This window comes from Furipterus horrens, unplaced genomic scaffold (assembly GCF_987537825.1).
Source record: "Furipterus horrens unplaced genomic scaffold, mFurHor1.1.pri manual_scaffold_1, whole genome shotgun sequence".
Lineage (NCBI taxonomy): Eukaryota > Metazoa > Chordata > Mammalia > Chiroptera > Furipteridae > Furipterus > Furipterus horrens.
This window is the reverse complement of record NW_028327171.1, coordinates 98,813,126-98,832,928: the sequence shown is the minus strand read 5'-3', so window position 1 is coordinate 98,832,928 and position 19,803 is coordinate 98,813,126. Positions and strand designations below refer to the sequence as shown.

Below are 19,803 nucleotides of genomic sequence, written 5' to 3'. Positions count from 1 at the left end.
GCTTCATAAAACCTAAAAACTGACTTCTGAGCATTCCTGATGTCCTCATAGTATAAAATGATAGCCTATGTACAGTGTAGTGCACAAACTAATACGATTTCTCATTTACCCATTGCATGTGTTGCTAAAAACATTATACATGTTTATAGATTTAATAATACTTTAAATGCAATAGGGTATCAATAGTTTAAAGGAGCCCTGAAGTATATCTTTTAGGTGTGAAAATAATCATGATTTTATACATTTTGATATATATATATATGTTTGGGGGATATTCTTAATGCTTCTAATTTTGTTGAAAGATACATTTTTAAAAAACACACAGAAAGTCACTAACCAGAGGATTTAGTGTTGTTGTCAGCAGACTCAAGTTTATTGGAAATTTGGGTCCTGTTTCAACTTTCTTCTCTAAGGGTGGTCTTTTCCCAAATGACATTTAAAAAAATTTTATCAACTCAATGAATGCTACCATGTGGAGAGAAGGGTGAAAACATAAAATGAAGAACTTTACCTGTACTCCTTTTTCAGATGTAAATATTAAAACATGATTTTAAAAGTAAATTTTTATTTATCAGCAGAACATAAATTGGAAAATTTGGTCAGTGATTTATTTAGGCTCCACCAGGAAAATCCTGTAGGGTGTTTTTGAATATCCTAAATTTATTTTGATTTGAGACCAGCTTAAAGGGCATGTCTATCTTAAAACAGTTCTCCATTTTCCTGAGAAAAATTCCAGTGGGGCTAGTTGTGGGAGGTAGTATCCCAACAATGAACCTTTTGGGGTCAAATAAGCATTTAAGACAACTTACTCCATCGCTTTCCTTAAACCAAAGCCTGTCTTGCCCACTAGGCTTGTTTAACTTTGCTAATTTTATTTTTCTGCAGAGGCAAAGGAGACAGGAAAAAGGAGGGAAAATAACTGATGGCATGTGGGTGAGGTTTTGGCTCAGGGCATATATTTTTAAAAATCCTGAGCAGTGTAGGGATGCGTAAAGCAGTTGGCTCCTGAAACTTACCCATTTTACAAATTAAGATATAAAAGTCAATGAGGTTGAATAACTTGCCCACCGTTTAACAATAGATTACAATGTAGGGATTGGTCCTGGGAACTAAGTTACTCATTGTTTCAATAAGACAGTTGAGACTTCTAGCCAAGGTAGAGGTGTAGGAAACACACTTCACCTCCACACACCACTACAGCAAAAATTACAGCTAGACTACAAAACAAATTTCACCCAGATTTGTCAGAAAATTGAGCTGTATGGAAGTCTGACAACCAAGGATTTAAAGAAGCCATACTCACCCACACAGGTAGTAGGGGCAGAGACCTGGAGGTGCAGAGAGGTGGCAGAATGGGTGGTCCTACATTCACGTGTGGTGGATAACAATCAGGAGGGATACCTTGGAGTGAATAATCCCAGCCCTAGACCAGACCACCCAGCCCAGGGTTCCAGCACTAGGAACATAAGTCCCCATAACTTCTGGCTGCAAAAAGAAATCAGGGGTAGGGTGGTGGAAGAAACTCTAGGATTCTCAAAAGACTTCTAAAGGGCATACAATGGACTTAGGACACATACAGACCCACCCACTCTGGGAATCAGAACCAGAGCAACAGCTGGAAGGGCACAAGTGGCATACAGGGAGACGGGGAGAAAAGTGAAGTGAGTGGCAAGGAGGTGAGTGCTGGAGAGACAGCTTCCTCTTGGGCAATCTCCAGAGGACAGGCAGCAGCATTGTCTCCTTTATGAGCCCTCCTCCACACAGAGCCACAAAGTGTCAAAACTGGTTGCCCTGCCCTGGCAACTACCTAAGGCTCTGCCCCATACTATTTACAGGTGCCTATTCTACAGTAGGCCACGCTACTAAGACAGGGAGTCAAAGCAGCTCTATCTAATACAAAACAACAAACATAGGGAGGCCCAAATGAAAGAACAGAACAAAAATCCAGGAAAAGAATTAAATGAAATGGAGATAAGCAGCCTATCAGATGCAGAGTTCAAAATACTGGTTATCAGGATGCTCAAAGAAATCACTGTGTACAGCAACAGCATATAAAAGACCCAGGCAGAAATGAAGGTTGTATTAAGTGAAATAAAAATCCACAGGGAACCAGCAGTGGGGGCATGAAGCCAAGACTCAAATCAATGATTTGGAACACAAGAAAGAAAAAAGTATTCAATCAGAACAGCAAGAAGAAAAAAGAATAAAAAAAAAAGAAAAAAAAGAATAAGGAGCCTCTGGGAGGAACATCTCCAAACGTACCAACATCCTAATCATAGGGTGCCAAAAGGAAAAGAGGAAGAGCAAGAAATTGAAAACTTATTTGGTAAAATGATGGAAGAAAACTCCCTAATTTGTTGAAGGAAATAGACATGCAAGTCCAGGAAGCACAGGGAGTCCCAAACAAGTTGGACCCAAAGGGGACCGCACCAAGACATGTCATAATTAAAACGCCAAAATTTAAAGATAAAGATAGACTCTTAAAAGTAGCAAGAGAAAAAGCAGAGAGTTACCTATAAAGGAGTTCCCATAAGACTGTCAGCTGATTTTTTAAAAGACACTTTGCAGGCAAGAAGGGACTGGCAAGAAGTATTAAAAAAGATGAAAAGCAAGAACCTACAACCTAGATAACACTTCAGCAAAGCTATCTATCATTTAGAATGGAAGGGCAGATAAAGTGCTTCCCAGACAAGGTAAAACTAAGGGAGTTCATCATCATCAAGCCATTATTATATGGAATGTTAAAGGGAACCATATAAGAAAAAGAAGATCAAAACTATGAACATTGAAATGGCAACAAATGCACAACTATCAACAACTGAATAAAAAAAAAAGTCCAAGCAAACAAGCAGAACAGGAACAGAATCATATATTATGGAGATTGTTTGGAGGGTTATCAACTGGTAGAAGGAAGCAGAAGAGTGGGGGAAAAGGTGCAGGGATTAAGAAGTACAAATTGGTAGGTACAAAATATAGATGGGGCTGTTAAGAACAATATAGGAAACAGAGTAGCCAAAGAGCTTATATGCATGACCCATGGACATGCTCTAAGTGAGGGTATTGCTGGAGGATATGGGATGCCTGGCAGAGGGAGGAAAAGGGGGAAAAATTAGGACAACTGTAATAGCATAATTAATAAAATATATATTTTTAAAAAGACAATTGGACAGTCTAGTTTTTTTTTTTTGTTGTTGTTATATAGATGCCTTTGTAATATCCTTACCCTGCTCCCTTTCTTTTCCTTTTCTTCTCCTACTATCTTATAACATCTAAAAAAACTATTCTGCTTATAATTTCAGGTTTAGAATCTAGTTGAACAGATATATTTTGACTAGTAAAGCCATGTAGAACATGCTGAGCTGTGAGGTCAGTGTGCATCATGTTAAGCCTTCTGCCTGTATTTTATTGGGATTATGTAAGTAATGAATATGGAACCAAAAAATAAAAATGGCTTTGAATAAATTGGGTCTGAGCTTATGGCAGAGGTCTTAACATGCAAAATGTGGTGGGCACCTAATAAAGGAAAGGCCATTTTTTTAAAGTTCTGATTACAGTTGATCATACGATTTTGAAATCAACATATGCTAAGTTTTGATATCTTTTTTCCTAAATTGATGTCATTATATGTATACATATTTCTGTATGTATCGTCGTCGGCAGCCGTCTGTCTCGAGAGACGATGGTGTAGCTTCTTAAGAGTCTATCTGCACCGCCGAGAATGGCTGTGCAGTCCGACTCGGGAGTGACATGGTATCTGTCTCCTCCCGTGTTGAATCGACATCTTGCGATGACGCTGAAGCTACAGAGCCTGGGCAGGGTAATATGGAGGGTCTGCTGTTGCCCATGCAGCAGACCCCCCCTCTCTTCACAGCTGAAGGGTCCAAGGGAAAGACGGAGTCAATACAGCTTGGCTTCAGGTGCGCCGCAGGAGTTGCCGGTGTTGACTACAACATCAAACCGCCTTAGTGACTCCGGCTCCGGATTTTCTGTCGGGGTTTACTCCCTTAGCCTTTCCCCTGAAGAGGTATGCCGCAAGGCAGCGGAGGTTTTTTGGAATCAGAGTTTTCCTTCTCTGATGTGCCCTGACTGGAAGATCGAACCAGCGACACTTAGCTCGCAGGCCGACGCTCAATCCACTGAGCTAAACCAGCCAGGGCATATTCTGTATGTATATATGATACATATATACATACATATATACATATTTCTGTATGTATATATGATACATATTTCTATGTATCAGAACTTAGTCTTTTATAGAGGGTTTATAACTGCCCCAAATATCCCCTCTATTTGGACCTCGTCAGAAAATTGTTTCTTGGTAACAGTATCACTCCGCCAAAGTTGTAAGTATATGCTGAGTCAATTTCTCACTGATATAAAAAATATCTGCTTTAAAAATAGGTGAAACATTTTTGATGTTGAGGTGCCTGATGAGTATTGCCATTTCTCTCTTAATGCCATAAGTATCGTTTGGGTTGACTAAAAAGTTTGTTTATTTTTTTCCTTATGATGGCTCTAGTAATGCTTCGTTGTCTTTAACGTCATTCTAAACAATTTTGTTAGATTGTATTGTGATAGCTGTGACATCAGTGTGCATTTAAAAAAAATCTTACCAAAATTGGTGAATTTTTGTGCGGCCCTTTTAATATTGAAGATGGTTTGTGAAGTTTCTTGGTACTATTGACATTTTGGCTAAATAATTCTTTGCTGTGGGACTGTCTTATGCATTGGAAGATGTTTCGCAGCACCCCTGGCCTCTACCCACTAGAAGCCAATAGCAGGAGGTAGCTGATATGCTCAAAATATCCAAATCAAAAAAGTTATTGGTAAAAATAAAAAAAAAATCTTTTATTTTTTGGAAAATAATAAACGGACTTTTTAGCCAACCCAATAAATACCAAACAAACTCAACTATGAGTTTTATTTGGTTACCAGCAACTAAATTAGCTTAAAGTGATGCCATCTTATCACACATGGTATGAAGAGACTGCACTGTATCAACATACCCCCTAAATTTTTATTAGGAAATATTTAAGAGTTATACAGAACTTCAAAAACTCCAATGAAATCCTGGTGTATGTCCTCATATTTACTCATCTGCAGACTTGGTTTCTATTCTAAGAATTGCAATTTGAATGAAGTGAAGTCAGAAGCAACTACGTGTTTGATTCACCAAATGTGTCCTATCCATTTGCAATTAGTATCTCATTTCCTTTTAGGGTCTGAGGAGGTGGTTGTTGTTATTTGATGTAGCAGCACGCACAGGCTAATTGTTAGAATATAAGGCTTTGATAGAAATGGAACATAGGCTTCTGGTTGTACCCTTAAACACACCAGTTGGCAGGAAATTAAATATGGTTTCTAAGAACTATGTCACAGAAGGCTTAAACTAGAAGTGGTTAAAAAAAATCCTCTTCATAGGCATTTAGTTATTTTCTACCCTCAAAAAGTAATTTTTAAAAATCCGTATCTTTACTAAGCCTTTAAGATGAAAGAGGAGAACTGTAGAATGACAGTGACCTAAAGTGTAAAATTACAACTAGTGGAGTTCGGATAACCTTGAGGCCTAATTTAATCCAGGATTTTTATCAGTGTGCTAAAAGAGGAAATACAGTACTATAGTACTTAAAGCATACTGCAAATAGAATGCTTAATTAAAGCTCCCTTAAAAAGTAACAACTCGTTCCAAAGAAATTACTTTGTTTTGAAGAAATTACGACAGGCAGAAAGAAAAAAGGGACAAAGAAGAATCTGGTGGTGACAATTGTTTTTTAACATTTAGGGACTTTTAAAAATTGTTTTTATTCTTAAATTTGAGTATGAGGGAGATGGTATTAGATTAATTGGCATATAAATACCCAGTTCCATGGTTGTAGGCATCTTTCTCAATGAGCTTGGAAAGACCGTAGAAAAAAATCCTAGTGTGGAAATTATATCTCATGTGGTCGAACAAAAATTCAAGAAGTTTCCTGTTATAATAAGGTGAAAGTGGTTACCAAAGAAACAAAAATTTCTTATCGCTCTGCCTGAGGCAAATGTGGCATGTTAAGCTTAAAAGGAATTCTTCTCTTCTGAATACACTCAACTCTTATTTAAGGTTTTTGAAATTAGGCACACATAGGAAAAAAAGAATAAGAATTTCTGGATGCATTTGAATAAGCATCCATTTGGTTATATACAGGGTGTCCCAAAAAATGTATACACACTTTAAATAATTGTAAAGTCGGTGTTTATTAAAATACATTTCATTTTCAAAATGTAATAGAATCTACAGACATTATTTAATTGTTTCGTCAACGCCTGTTTTCAAACTGACGTCCATTCTGGTCCAGGCACTGCTGACAATGCAAAGGAATGGAATCGCAAACATCACAAAACAGCAAGATGGGGCACCCCCACACTACCATCACGATGTTAGGTCCTACCTTGATGAGATCTTGCCAAACAGGTGGATTGGACTAAGGGGTTTTGTAGAATACTCTGCGCATTCACCAAACCTCACACCATTAGACTTTTTTTTTTTATGGGGATACTTAAAAGACAAAGTCTCCGCTATGAAACCTGCAACAGTTGCTGAATTGAGAGCAGCCATTGAACGAGAATGCACACAAAGGCCAAACGAAATGTTTCGTGATGTTTGCGATTCCATTGCTTCGGGTTGTCAGCAGTGCTTGGACCTGAATGGACAGCAGTTTAAAAACAGGCATTGACAAAACAACTAAATAATGTCTGTAAATTTTATTACATTTTGAAAATGAAATGTATTTTTATAAACACCAACTTTATAATTATTTAAAGTGTGTATACATTTTTTTGGGACACCCTGTATATAGGGGCTATCTAATATCTGTTGATACTTTAGTGCTGAACTGGCCAAAAATTAATTTTTGCTATATTACCTTTTACTTGTCTTGAAACAAAATGACTTGTTTTCATCTTAAAAGAGGACTTCCTTTTAGTTAGAGGTTCCCTGGTGGCCTGAAAGAGTTAATGCAGTTTTCCAAGAGTGTCCAACTTACTTTCTGGGAGTAGTGCTGTGCATGTGAGAGTCTGGCTCCAGGATATTTGTTCACATCCCAAAACCAATTTGGCACAACTTAAAATGTCTGCTAGGGAGAGGATTTAGGGTGTTGTTAGGCCACGCAATTAGTGCTTTATTTCATGAACACCAAATTCACCCAATGGTGTTTTGTTTTAAAGAGGAGCTGGAAATTCACAGTAATAGGTTTCATTTATCAGAGCCATATGGGACTCACCATCTTTGGATATATTTGTGAAGCTTTCACAAAGAAGACTCCTTAGACATCTCAGATTTCACGGATTGGAGGCAATCTGTATGAAATATCTTTTTTGGAAATGATGAACTATCCTTTTCATATGTAGTCTCCAATGTCAGTAATCCTTGAGAGCTCCCCTCCCCCCGTGCCCCCCCTCAACATAGGAAAGGGTTCAGTAAACCTCAGCTTATTAGCTTTTACTGGAAAACAAAGACCATAATTCTTAGATCTGATTCAAATGTCAAGTGTACCTTTGATGTTGAAATTTGGCTATCTAATCATTACATTCTGTGATATGACATTTATGGGAGAGTAAGTGGGCTCCTAAGTCTCAACCTATTTTTGTACTTTTTGCTAATTCTGTCATGGTCATATGTCAATGGATCATTGGGAAGCTATCTGCAACATAGCAGACTGATACTAGAGCATTGTGGTTCTTCTGATGTTTACCTAAGATTGTTCTGCCGCCTTTTTCCATACTTCTCTGATGCAATATATTCTTGAAAATGTTGATGTTAACTTTTTGTTTTTTTAGAACTCTCTTTTTCCACTTACCTGTGAATTTAAGATTTTATTTATTTTTAGAGAGAGAGGAAGGGTGGGAGAAGGAGAGGGAGAGAAACATAGGTGTACGAGATAAACATCGGTCACTTGCCTCTGGCAAGCCCCCAAGTGGGGACCTGGCCCACAACCCAGACATGTGTCCTGTCTAGGAATAGAAGGGGCTACCTTTTGGTTCACATGCCAGTGCTTAATCCACTGAGCCACATGAGCCAGGGCCATTTATCTGTCAATTTAGAGATTTAAAAATACAATTAAAATGATCTTCATTTGACAGTAGTTGCTAATACTTTAATTTTTGGTTCCTAGTTTTTCTTAAACTATTAATGACCTATAAACAAATATTTAAGTGTTTACTAATTAAAAATGAATATATATTTTAAAACATAAAAGTGATATGTGTTATGACAGGCAACCACTATTTTTTTTTTTAGGTTTTCAATTTTTTTTCCCTCAATTCTGTAGGCTTTCTTGTAAAGGGCACACTTGATTTTGTTTGATAAGTCTGGTAAACCAGAATATTTAGAAGCCATAAATAGTGCTATAACAATTGCTCCTGATCTATATAAAGTCTGTATAAACTTCATAAAAAAGGTAATTTCAGTTTTATTTTAAGTTGTGATGGTAACTTGGCGATTACTTAAAGTAACTCTTGCTCACTTCTAAATTCCATTTTATTGTGTATTCAGCCCTATTTTATTATCTTCTAGTTCATTAAAAAATCTTTAACACTTTATTTGCTAATGATGTTTATATTAGCATGTTTCAGGTTGCCCAGAGATTCTCCATTATATTATGTTCAATTTTGACATTGTTGAATAACAAATTAAGATAAAACTCAGTATATTCTTGGCCAGCATTTAAACTTTATATTGATACCAATGATATATTTTAAACACGATTTCATAAAGATTCAAAATTCTACTCCCCACCATTTATTCTCTAAAATGCATTATACACCACAGAGAGAGTACTTAGGCCTTTGTGATATAGCAGTCCTGTATGTTACACACCTGTATAGCTCTATGTCAGTGACCCCATGCTGCAGGCCGATGAGGCTGCTGGATATAGAACATTGGAATTATAAAATGAGCTTTAATTGCTTAGATCAAGTTGAGTGTTAATTGTACTGGATGGTTGACTGCCTTGTATTATTTTTTCTATATTTTATTTTTAGTCAGGCATTCTAAAATCACTTAATGAGTGTAACCAATTGTTAAAATGCTCCTAGGATTAAGTTATATTATTTTCTTGTTTCTACAAATGTAGGCATTGGGATCCAATTAAGTTTTTCTCATTGAAAAAGTTGTTATGGAACTAAATATGAACTCTCTCTCTCTCTCTCTCTCTCTCTGGCTGATTCCATGGTGCTTTCAATAGAGATTTTTAAATATTTTCTTTGGGAAAACAATATAATGAGATAATTGAGATTGTTAATGACAACAAAAGTTAAAGATGGTAATGACTCAGCATAGAATATGTGGATATAGATACAGTGGTATTTCAAAGGTCTCTGGTTTTAGTATAAACTAGGCTGTGAAGAGAAGGTGGGTCAGATAAGAAAATGTGGATGTAATGACCAATGTTTAATTCTTTATGAATATTTCTTCTAAAGGAAAGATGATGATGGGAAGAAGTATATAATTTGATAGAGTGTATGTGTGATTGGTAAAAAAGTTGGATGCCGAGAGGAGAAAGTGAAGAAAAGAGATAAGGATTATACATATATAGTTCTGTGGCTATAACTGCCTAATTTTCTGCATTTACATAGAGTTTCTGTTGTAGGAATGAATGGCTCCTATATATAATATTGTTTGTATAATAGAAGCCATAAGTCATTGGGGCTGAGCAGGACTTTTATTTGCTTGTAAAGATAGACCTATTTGATTTTGAGATGTGATGTGCTGTGATTTTTACTTTATGGCCAGAGTAAAGTTTATGTTGTTTTTGTTTAAGTTGTAATATGAATATAATTATGTGGAGCAGATGTATGTGTGTGTATTGTGTGTACACTTTAAAGAAGAACCCTTTCATTTCTGTCTCTTTATCTGTCTTTTTCTATCTCTCCTGTGCCTGCTGCTTTTTGCGTGCCAGTTTTTCTTTGTCTATCATTTTTATCTTTGAACCCATCTGTGTAGAAAAGAAAATGTTTTGTTTTCTAATTTTTAATGACTTTTAAATTTTTTGTTACTTTGTTCTCCCAATTTGTTTCACCTCAAGAATTAAGGTTCAAGTGTAAGGCATTTTAGTTCTCACATTTAAGAGGTGTTTATGCTTTCTTTTCTGTCTGTTTGTCCATATGTTTACTGGTCTCTTGGTAGGCTGTGCATTGAGACAGCAGTTTACTATCTCTCTGTACGTGTGAGTGAGAAATTAGCTAATTGGTGTTACCAGAAATATTTTCACATGTTTTATAAGCAAAGTGCAGCAAGGTATATAAATGTAGATATGATCCAGACATGCGCACGCTCACGACTGTCACTGCTCATGCATAGGCGCTCAGAAGTAATTAATGTTAATAAGATTTTAATGTGCTTGTGAGATCATAATGAGGAGAAATGAATGCTCTGATTAGGAAAAGGTAACTGTGTGTGTGTTTTGGCTTAGAACAAGATTTCAATTTTTATAAACCGCAATTTTAGAACTTGTTTGTGATTGCATCAATTGGTTTTTATTTTCAAATTAGAGGTCTGTTTAGCCATTTGAATGATTAACCAAATAAATGGGTGAAACCCTGATCATAAGGAATAGTGCAGGTTTTCATTTGCAAGGCAATGTTAGTGTAAGGCAAGCCTATGATCATGTCTTTTGCCAAGGTACCATTTTTATGTTGTTTCTTAAAAAGCTTTTCCTGAAGCTATTTGTGGAGACACTATTCATTTTTATAAATGTAGATGTTATCTATATGTTTTGGAGACACCAATCAGACACTGTAACTGTTGTGTCTGAAATATATTCCTGCCAGTCAGTGATGCTATAGTCAGTGTCCAAAGAATTTATATTATGCTTTTTGAAATATTTACTGGGAAAAATGTAAAACAACCAAGATTTTTCTTTCTAAACATAATCTTTACAAATTATAGAGGCTTGACATCCTTTATGGGGAAGTACAATACCTCAACATAAGCAAAGATATTGTCTTATTGTGGACTCTAATGCTATGCAGTCAATAGCCACACTATAGACTGGCTTGAATCCAGCTGGACACCAGAGGTCCTTCTCCACAACAAATTTTTTGAAAATATTGTTTACAGATTTTTTGCATACATTTACATTATTATTATTTTTAATTATATGATAAGTCTAAATATCTATTAAGGGGCCTTGCCCTGTGGTACATAGAAATCACTTATGCATTTTTAAAATATAAATAGTGGATTAAGATATTCAAAGATTGTAATCCCTTTTAAAGTAAGCATAGTACTGAAATGCTAGGAGAAGTCTTGGAAGTGAAGAATTGGAATATGGGATATTGTAGTTTATTTCTAACTAAATCCTAAAGATGTAGTTTAAGCTCTCCTAGGTTTTGGTTATATTACTACAATCTTTCTGTTAGTGTTTAAAAATGATGATGAAGATGGTGAAGGTATTAGAGTTTGTTCTACTGAACAATTCCACAATTTCTGTGATTCCCAGTGTTGTGTTGGATTTTGCTTTCCATAGAATCCAAGATGATTATCTCACCAAACAAGTCATTGGGCTTTAATATTGTTTAGTGGACTTTGTTAGGTCTTATGTCATTGAGGCATAATTAGGAAAAAATTTTCCCACTTGCTGTTTGTAAAGGAATTCATTTATGTATTATTCCAGTACTTGCATGGTTTCTTATTATAAATTTTTCCATGCAATCATACATAGTTTTTATATTTTCTGTTCTGTGCAATTGGTCTGTCTATTCATATGTAATTATCACTTATTTTAATTATAGAGGCTTTAGAATATGTTTTAATATCTGAAGTGCTAACCTACACCACCCCTGGCATTGCAGACGTTGAGGGGAAAAAAAGCCTGTTGGTGTTTTTATTGGAATTATAATAAAATATGAATTAACATGGGGACAATTAATATCTTTATGAAGTAGAATCTTCTTATCTAAGAGTCTGTTTTGACAATAAGAATCTTCCCATTTGCTCAATAAGTTTGTGTCTTTAAGAAATGTTGTGTAGGTTTTCTTATAGAGGTTTTAAACATTTGTTACTAAGTTTGTTCCTTGGTGTGCTATTCATTTATTTATTTACCTGCTTACTTTTTTACATATTTAATATCCTAAACAGAGTCTTCTCTTTCATATATTTTCTAACTTTTTTTTGTTTCTGTATAGGAAAGATACTGATTTTTGTAGGTTAATTTTCCAGACTCCACTTTGCAAAATTCTCTTATTGTTGGTAGTACCTGAGATGGATTTGAGCCCCTATTCTAGCACAGTGCTTGGTACCTGTGAGGCCATGGACAAATTATTTCAAGCCTTTATCATATGTAAAGTGCAAATAAGAAAACCAAACTCTCAGAGTGATGGAGAGTAAATGAGATCACATAGTAAAGCACCTAATATTTTGCCTACACATAGTAAACATTTGATTACTGATATTCATTAAATAATATGTGATATGAAATGATGTAGTATAATGTTATTATTCTTAAAGTATTACTGATATGCTATTGAGTTATTGAAGGTTTATTAAATCAGGGTTTTAACTGCAAGAATGGATTGAATTAAATAAATAAAAAAACTTAAACTTCCTGATAGACCTTTGTGATTTAAGACACTTGGACTGAAGACTACATCTGAGATTAGGATATTTCGTATCTGTGCACATGGATTTCCATTACTTCTGTTTTTATTATAATTATTGTATGCAAGACTCTTTAGCTCTGGAAAATAAGTAGAGGAGACTTCTTGATAGAGACTTCTCGATAACCTAGACTACAGTGAGTAATTATTCAAAACAAGTCATAGAGGTCATTGATTCTAGCACTTGCCAACTGTGTGAAGTGGATGTGAACATCTGAGTTAAAGTCCTGTGACCATTATGTTCAGCCTCAAGACACAGGAAATTTTAGTCCATTTTTCTTAGTAAACAATGTACTGACTTGTGAATGAACTCTTGTGGAGTAAATATTGAACGCATATGAACTCATGATGGTATTGATGTAAGCAAAATAATAGTGCTTGCCAGCTCATTCATAAGAGTTTTGATGAAGCTGATGAAAAACAATAATTGATAAAAAAATATAATCTAATGTGGTAGTTCAATGACTTAAGCTTCTACTCTAATTTAATAAAATTGATAGTAATGTAGCACATTGCTCTTTTAATTCATTTGAAAAAAAGTCTAAAAAAGTCTATTGTTATAAAATGTGAATGCCAGAATTTCAGAGCTAATCTTATTCCTTCTCATGGTTGTTGTGAGGGTTAAGTGAGATAATGCCCTGACATTATATAGTGCCATTAATCATAATAATGCAAGTGCTTGGCTCACAGTAAGTGCTGGAAAATCATAGTAGTTTTTGCTGCTATTCTTTTATTATTATCTTTGCTAGTTCTTCTCTCCCACCCTCACACATACTTCTCACCTATATATATTCTCACTAGTAATCTTGTTATGCTTACAATAAATGTACGAAATATGTCTCATAATGGTCATTAAAATAAACATATAATTATATATCTGTTATTTGCCAATGGTGAAAAAAGCTAAGGGTGAAGTAAGACTCCATCGTTGGAGCATGTGAAAGCTTTAATTGCTTATGAGTAAAGTTTCTGAGGAGCTGCAAAGATGAAAAATAATTTCAAAGATTTCAGAGATTTTCTCTGTAGTTTAGTTTCCCAGTGTTCTGGCTTAGCACTTAGTGTAATTACATCTCCATAGCCTTATACTGTTCCTTTGTTCATGCATTCATAGGGAAAATGACATAGAGCATCTGTTAGGTATAAAACATTGCTCTGGGTTGTATGAAATATGTCTCATACAACCCAGATTAGTGAGATGAGCTATCTCTATTGAAGAAGTCTGGTAGATGATTGAGACAGTAGAAAAGCTGGGTAATGGGTATGGACTTTGGAACCAGCTTATTTGGTTTGAATCCCTGCTCTGAAACTTACTAGTTATGTAACTTTAGGCAACTTATTTTGGCTCTGTGTTTCAGTGTTCTTACCTACAAAATGAGATTTACAATAAGACCTATTGCATAGGATTATCCAGGGGATTAAATTATTTGTTAATGTGTACAGCATTCAGAGCAATAAGATAGTGAGAAATCAATAAATGTTCATTAACATTAATATTATTATTAGATAAAGCAGAATAAAATTAATGGCATAAAACAATGAAAACAAAGTAATACAGTATTATACAGGATGATAATATTAATTTTTACTGTGTCTGGGGATGATGGGATTGGGGGAGCTCTATTGGATGAAGTAATGTTTGAACTGAAACCTTGAAGAATACTTTCTATGGGACAAGGAAGATATAACAGTGTGAGTGAGTTGATTCCTAGGCTGAGGGTATAGTCTAAACAAAGCTTTAAAGGTGACAGAAAAGTAAAAACTAAAACTTCTGGGGACTTTGTAGTTAGAGACTTGTATCTGAAGCCCAACTCCACTCCTTATTAGCAGTGTGGCCCTTGGCAAGGCAGACTCTGGGTTCTCCCTCTTTTTGAGTAACTCTAGGCAGTAAGCTACAATAATTGTAGGGCTGAACTTGTCATGTGCTGCCTGTTGTCCAATGTCTGTAAACCATTATTTCATCTAGTTTTTAGTTGTTTAAGGCAGAAGGCTAAATCCTGTTTCTGTTACTCCATCATTTTTGGAAGCAGAATACCAACAAGTTATTTTTACTTTTCTCCTCATCAAGTTTAGGACTTACTGTCTAATTCTGTTAGCACCCTGTAATTAGTTACCCTTTTTTGTATTTGCTATACTGCATTACAAGTTTCAGTTTACTTATCTATCTCCTCACTACATTGGATTCTTTGGGAACAAGGACTATGTTTAGTTCATCTTTATCCCCACTACCAGCCCACTACTCTGTTTATAGTCTGCAACACAGCAGGCAGTTAATGTCTTTTACATTCTATTTCTTTGAATTTTAATTTACTACCATACCCTGAAAGACTTTGAATGCTAAGCTAGAGTTTGGATTTTAATCAGTAAACCACTCAGGATTTTTGAGGAGGTAAGGGAAATTCCATGAGCCCCTTCCCCCTTTTTTCTAGAGAAGATAACTTGAGAAGCATAAAGATGAGTGACAGAGGTTAGTAGTTTAAAATAATTAAACTACATATTTAGGATTCTGGGCATTAAAAATGGGAATATAAAGAGTATTGACAGAATTGGGTGCTATTTGGATGGGTGTTACTAAAAGGGATTGTGAGAAAATAATGACTCAGATTTTTGCAAACAGTTGATCAATTCCTTTCGAATGAAGTATTAGGAATTTGTCTTCTTTGAAGGATTTTAGTATGAAAATTTGAGAGTAAAATTTCATGATGTAAAGAAGTAATTAATGGTAGGGACTTATCTATATTCTGTTTTAGTGTTTTTATTAGACTAAAGCTAGAATTTAAAATATTTTATATGAAATGAATTATGGATTTTATTTTATTGTATATGGTTGCCTTTTTTTCTTTTAAATATTTTATTTTTAAAAATTTATTGTTTTTTCTGTTACAGATGTCCCACTTTTCCCCTCATTGCTCCCCCCACGCTGCTAAATATTTTATTGTTTTTGCTATTATAGTTGTCCCAGAGTTTTCCCCTTTGCTCCCTCTACTCCCCCCGCCCTCCGTTCCCACAGTCCCCACACTGTTGTCCATGTCTATGGGTCATGCCTATATGTTCTTTGACTAATCCCTTCACCTTCTTTCAACCAGTCCCACTTCATCCCTCCCCTCTTACAGCTGTCAGTCTGTTCCATGTTTCTATTACTCTGATTCTTTTTTTCTCATTAGTTTATTTTGTTTATTAGAGTCCACTTATAAGTGAGCTCATATGGTATTTGTCATTCATTGCCTGGCTTATTTCACTTAGCATAATAGTCTCCAGTTCCATTCATGCTGTTGCAAAAAGTAAGAATTCCTTATTTTTATTTTTTACTGCTGCTTAGTATTCCATTGTGTAAATGTACCACAGCTTTTTTTATCTACTCATGTATTGATGGGCACTTAGGTTGTATCCAAACCTTGGCTATTGTACATAATGCTTTTATGAACATAAGTATTGCTAGCCCAGCTTTTTAATTTTCATTTCCATTTGCATGGAATATTGTTTCCATCCCCGCACTTTCAGCCTGTGTAAATCTTTTGTTCTGAGGTGAGTCTTTTGTAGACAGCATATGCATGAGTCATGTTTTATCCATTCAGCTACCCTTTTGTCTTTTGATTGCAGTGTTTAATACATTTACATTTAGGGTTATTATTGATAGATATATATTCATTGCCATTTTATTCCTTTATAGCTATGTTCCTATCTCTCTCTGTTTCTTCTTCTTCTTAAAGAAGTCCATTTCATGTCTTGCAATGTTGGTTTGGTGTTAATGAGCTCCTTTTGCCTATATTTGGTTTTTTGTGTGTGCGGGGGATCTGGGAAGCTCTATTTCACCTTCAATTTGAAATGATAGTCTTGCTAGGTAGAAAAGTCTTGGTTGCAGATCCTTGTTTTTCATTATTTTGAATACTTCATGCCAATCCTTTCTGGCCTGAAGTGTTTCTGTTGAGAAATCAGCTGACAGTCTTATTGGAGCTCCCTTGTAGGTAACTGACACTTTCTCTCTTGCTTCCTTGAAGATCTTCTCTTTGTCTTTAACCTTTGCCATTTTAAATATGATGTTTCTTGGTGTGGGTCTCTTTGGGTTCCTCTTGATTGGGACTCTTTATGCTTCCTGAAGTTATGTGATTTTTTTTCTTCACCGGGTTAGGGAAGTTCTGTCATTATTTCTTTGAACAGGTTTTCTATCCCTTGCCCACTTTCTTCTCCTCCTGGTATCCCTATGATGTGGATTATTGTTACATTCATGTTGTTCCACAATTCTCTTAAACCATCCTTGCTCTTTTTAAGTCTTTTTTCTTTCTGTTGCTCTGATTGAGTGTTTTTTTTCTACCTTGCCTTCCAAGTCGCTGATTTGATCCTCTGCTTCATCTAGTCTACCTTTAATTTCTTCTAGTGTATTCTTCATTTCAGATATTGCATTTTCCATTTCCAACAGGTTCTTATTCATAGTTTCTATGTCCTTTTTCATGCTGATGGGGCTCCCACTATGTTCCTTGTAGTTCTCACTAAGTTCCTTGAGCATCCTTATAACCATTACTTTCAACTCTATGTCTGATGATTTGTTTGCCTCAATTTTATTTAGCCCCTTTTCTGGGGATTCCTTTTTTTCTTTTGTTTGGGGATTGTTTCTTTGCCTCCCCATTTTAGCTGACTATTTTGTGTGTGTGTCTATGTATGTGCTTTAGCCCCTTAGAAAAGAAAAACAAAGTGGCTTTGTTTCTAGTGGGCTGTGATTCTCCTCAGCAGACAAAAATCCTGTGGCCTTTCACTGCTGGGTCTTATGTGGGCAGCTGATCCTGGCACTGGCACTTCATGCTTAGGGGCCAGATCTAGGTTCCAGGCTTCATTCCTATCAGGGGGTAGCTGCCACAGCTGTGCCATAAGCTCGACCTGTCACCGGTGAGAGTGGTGCTGGCCCATTTTGTATCCCCACCATTCCATCCAATCTTGAGGTGGCTTGTGCCCATCCTTGGTTAAGAGCCTCCCCTTCAGGTATTCTTCAGTTGTTTATTTCGGGTGGCTATTTCCCTCTTTATTTTTATTTCCAGTTTGGTTCTGGGAGGCAGTATGAGATATCCTCCTACTTCATTGCCATTTTGCCCCACCTTGATAAGTTTCTATTGTATACAAATATTGTCTATATTTATATACATTTTCATTATAATTTCTTTTATTTGAATACTATATATAGTATATGTGTGTATATATGTGTTTCCCTGTTAGTTTGGAGGTTTTTTAAAAAGACTGCTTCTTTTAGTCTTCAGGGCTAAAAATTCATTTTGTGCAATTAAATGGGATAATACCTGGAGAATAACTAAGAATGAGAATGGGTTTATTTTAACTTTGGTTTTGTAATATCAATTGACAATATCCAAATTGTCTTCTCTTTTTGAAAGAAGTTATAAGAGCTTATAAAAGAGTAGAAGTGGTGGTAGAAATAGGGTAACAAGAAACATTAGAACAATTATGCATACCCACTGATGCCAAACATTTATGTGTAAAATATAATAGTAGTTCTTTGAAAAGTTAAAATACTTGTACCAAGAACTTGTTTACAGTGGTCTAAAGGACATTAATTAGAACTAATGGACTGAATATGTGCAAAGGAAATATTTTTCCCAATGAGTTCTGTTCACTTTGGCATAATCCTCAAGGAATTAATGCTTCTTGTAAAATGTGATCTAGCCTGAGAAAAATGAAACAATGTTTGAATCAACAATAGCATGCTAACAAGGTAGGAAGATATTTTTATATTATATTCCATTTTTCATTTCAGTTTCTTATGTGAACGATTTGTTACTCCTGTTACAGAGAATGACACATACAATGACTACTATTTATTTAATCACCCTTTGTTCTGGTAACTGAACTATGAGGTAAATATTATCTTCTTATTCTTTACAATGATCTCATAAGACAGATATTATTTACATTTTATCAAAGAGGAATCTAAGGCAAAATTAGCTTAAATAACTTCCATAAGGCTATACATCTAGTTATGGCAGAGTTATTTGAAAACATTGCTATAGTAGGTAAAAATGGATTTCTGAGTCTAATGTGTGTACTGTTAGTTGCTCACTTTAATTTCGTAAACAGAAAAATGAGCTTTTTGGAAAAGGAGGGGAAAAGGCAAGGGAAAGAGGGCAAATGTTTGTAGTTTTGACAGGTAGAAGTAAGTTCATCAGAGACTAGAAGGCTGATGCTTCACTGTGGCATGTCTTTCCAAAGTCCTAGATGCTATTTTGTGGCACTCCTTTAGACACTGATGTACAGGGAAACTGAAAAACTGCATTATGTCTTGCTGGGACTATTTGAGAGTCAGGAGCATTGGTGGCTGCAGGGAAGGTTTTTATAACTTTTAACTCCATTTGGATACCTTATGTGGGCCAACTTACTGAATACAGCTTTTCCAGACTGTTGGAGTCTGTCCGTTGGACCTGATGCCATGTGATGAGCGTTGCTACAGTTTCACTACTGATCTGCCCTCAACACCTGCGGTCTTAACCAGTGTGCTATTTTGTATAACAAGCAGATTATTCGGTGTACTTGCATCAATTGCAGAAAACATCTTTTCCTATACACATTTTTAAGTTTTGAAGTAACATTGATCTCTAGCCCAAAGGGGGAAGAATCAATTATATAATGTAATCTGTTACTATAAATGGGGAACCCCAAATGAGTATAATCAATTAAAAATTTTCTAAGTTTCTTGTAATCACAAAAAATATTTACACCTGTGTGAATTGCAGAGCTGAAAAAGCTCTGACTTTCCCAAGTTCTGCTATAAAGAAGTCTAGTTGTTAGCCTTAGTTTCAAAAGAATAGTTCCTTGAGTATTTCAAAATGTCCGATTGGCTGCTACAGTCATTCTCTTTGGAAGCTTCTTTCTCGTCTTCATGGCACATCCCTCTGGCATGCATGACCAGCTGCAAACCCTGTGGAATAAGATCCTTTCATCCCTTTGTGTGACGCGTTTCATTTTCAGAGTGTGGATGATTCTCTTCGGCAGCGGCAGCAGGCATTATTAGTTTCAATAGGCAGCCTGGATGCACAAGAACAGTCATTGTAGACAGACAGGCTCTCAGGGTCTGTCCCTTCGTGCTGTGGTGCTGTTTTAGATAATTTTCCCCTGCTGGATTAATGACCAGAAAAAAACAGAAGCAAACTGTATCCAAAGGAATCCAATTAAAGT

General features: G+C 35.6%; 1 long non-coding RNA gene across 1 annotated transcript in view; it reads left to right on the top strand.

Moving 5' to 3' along the window:
- The window catches only part of LOC150021572 (uncharacterized), a 558,841-nt gene that overhangs the window by 63,296 nt on the left and 475,742 nt on the right, over nt 1–19,803 (top strand). The gene's annotated exons all lie outside the window — the stretch shown is intronic.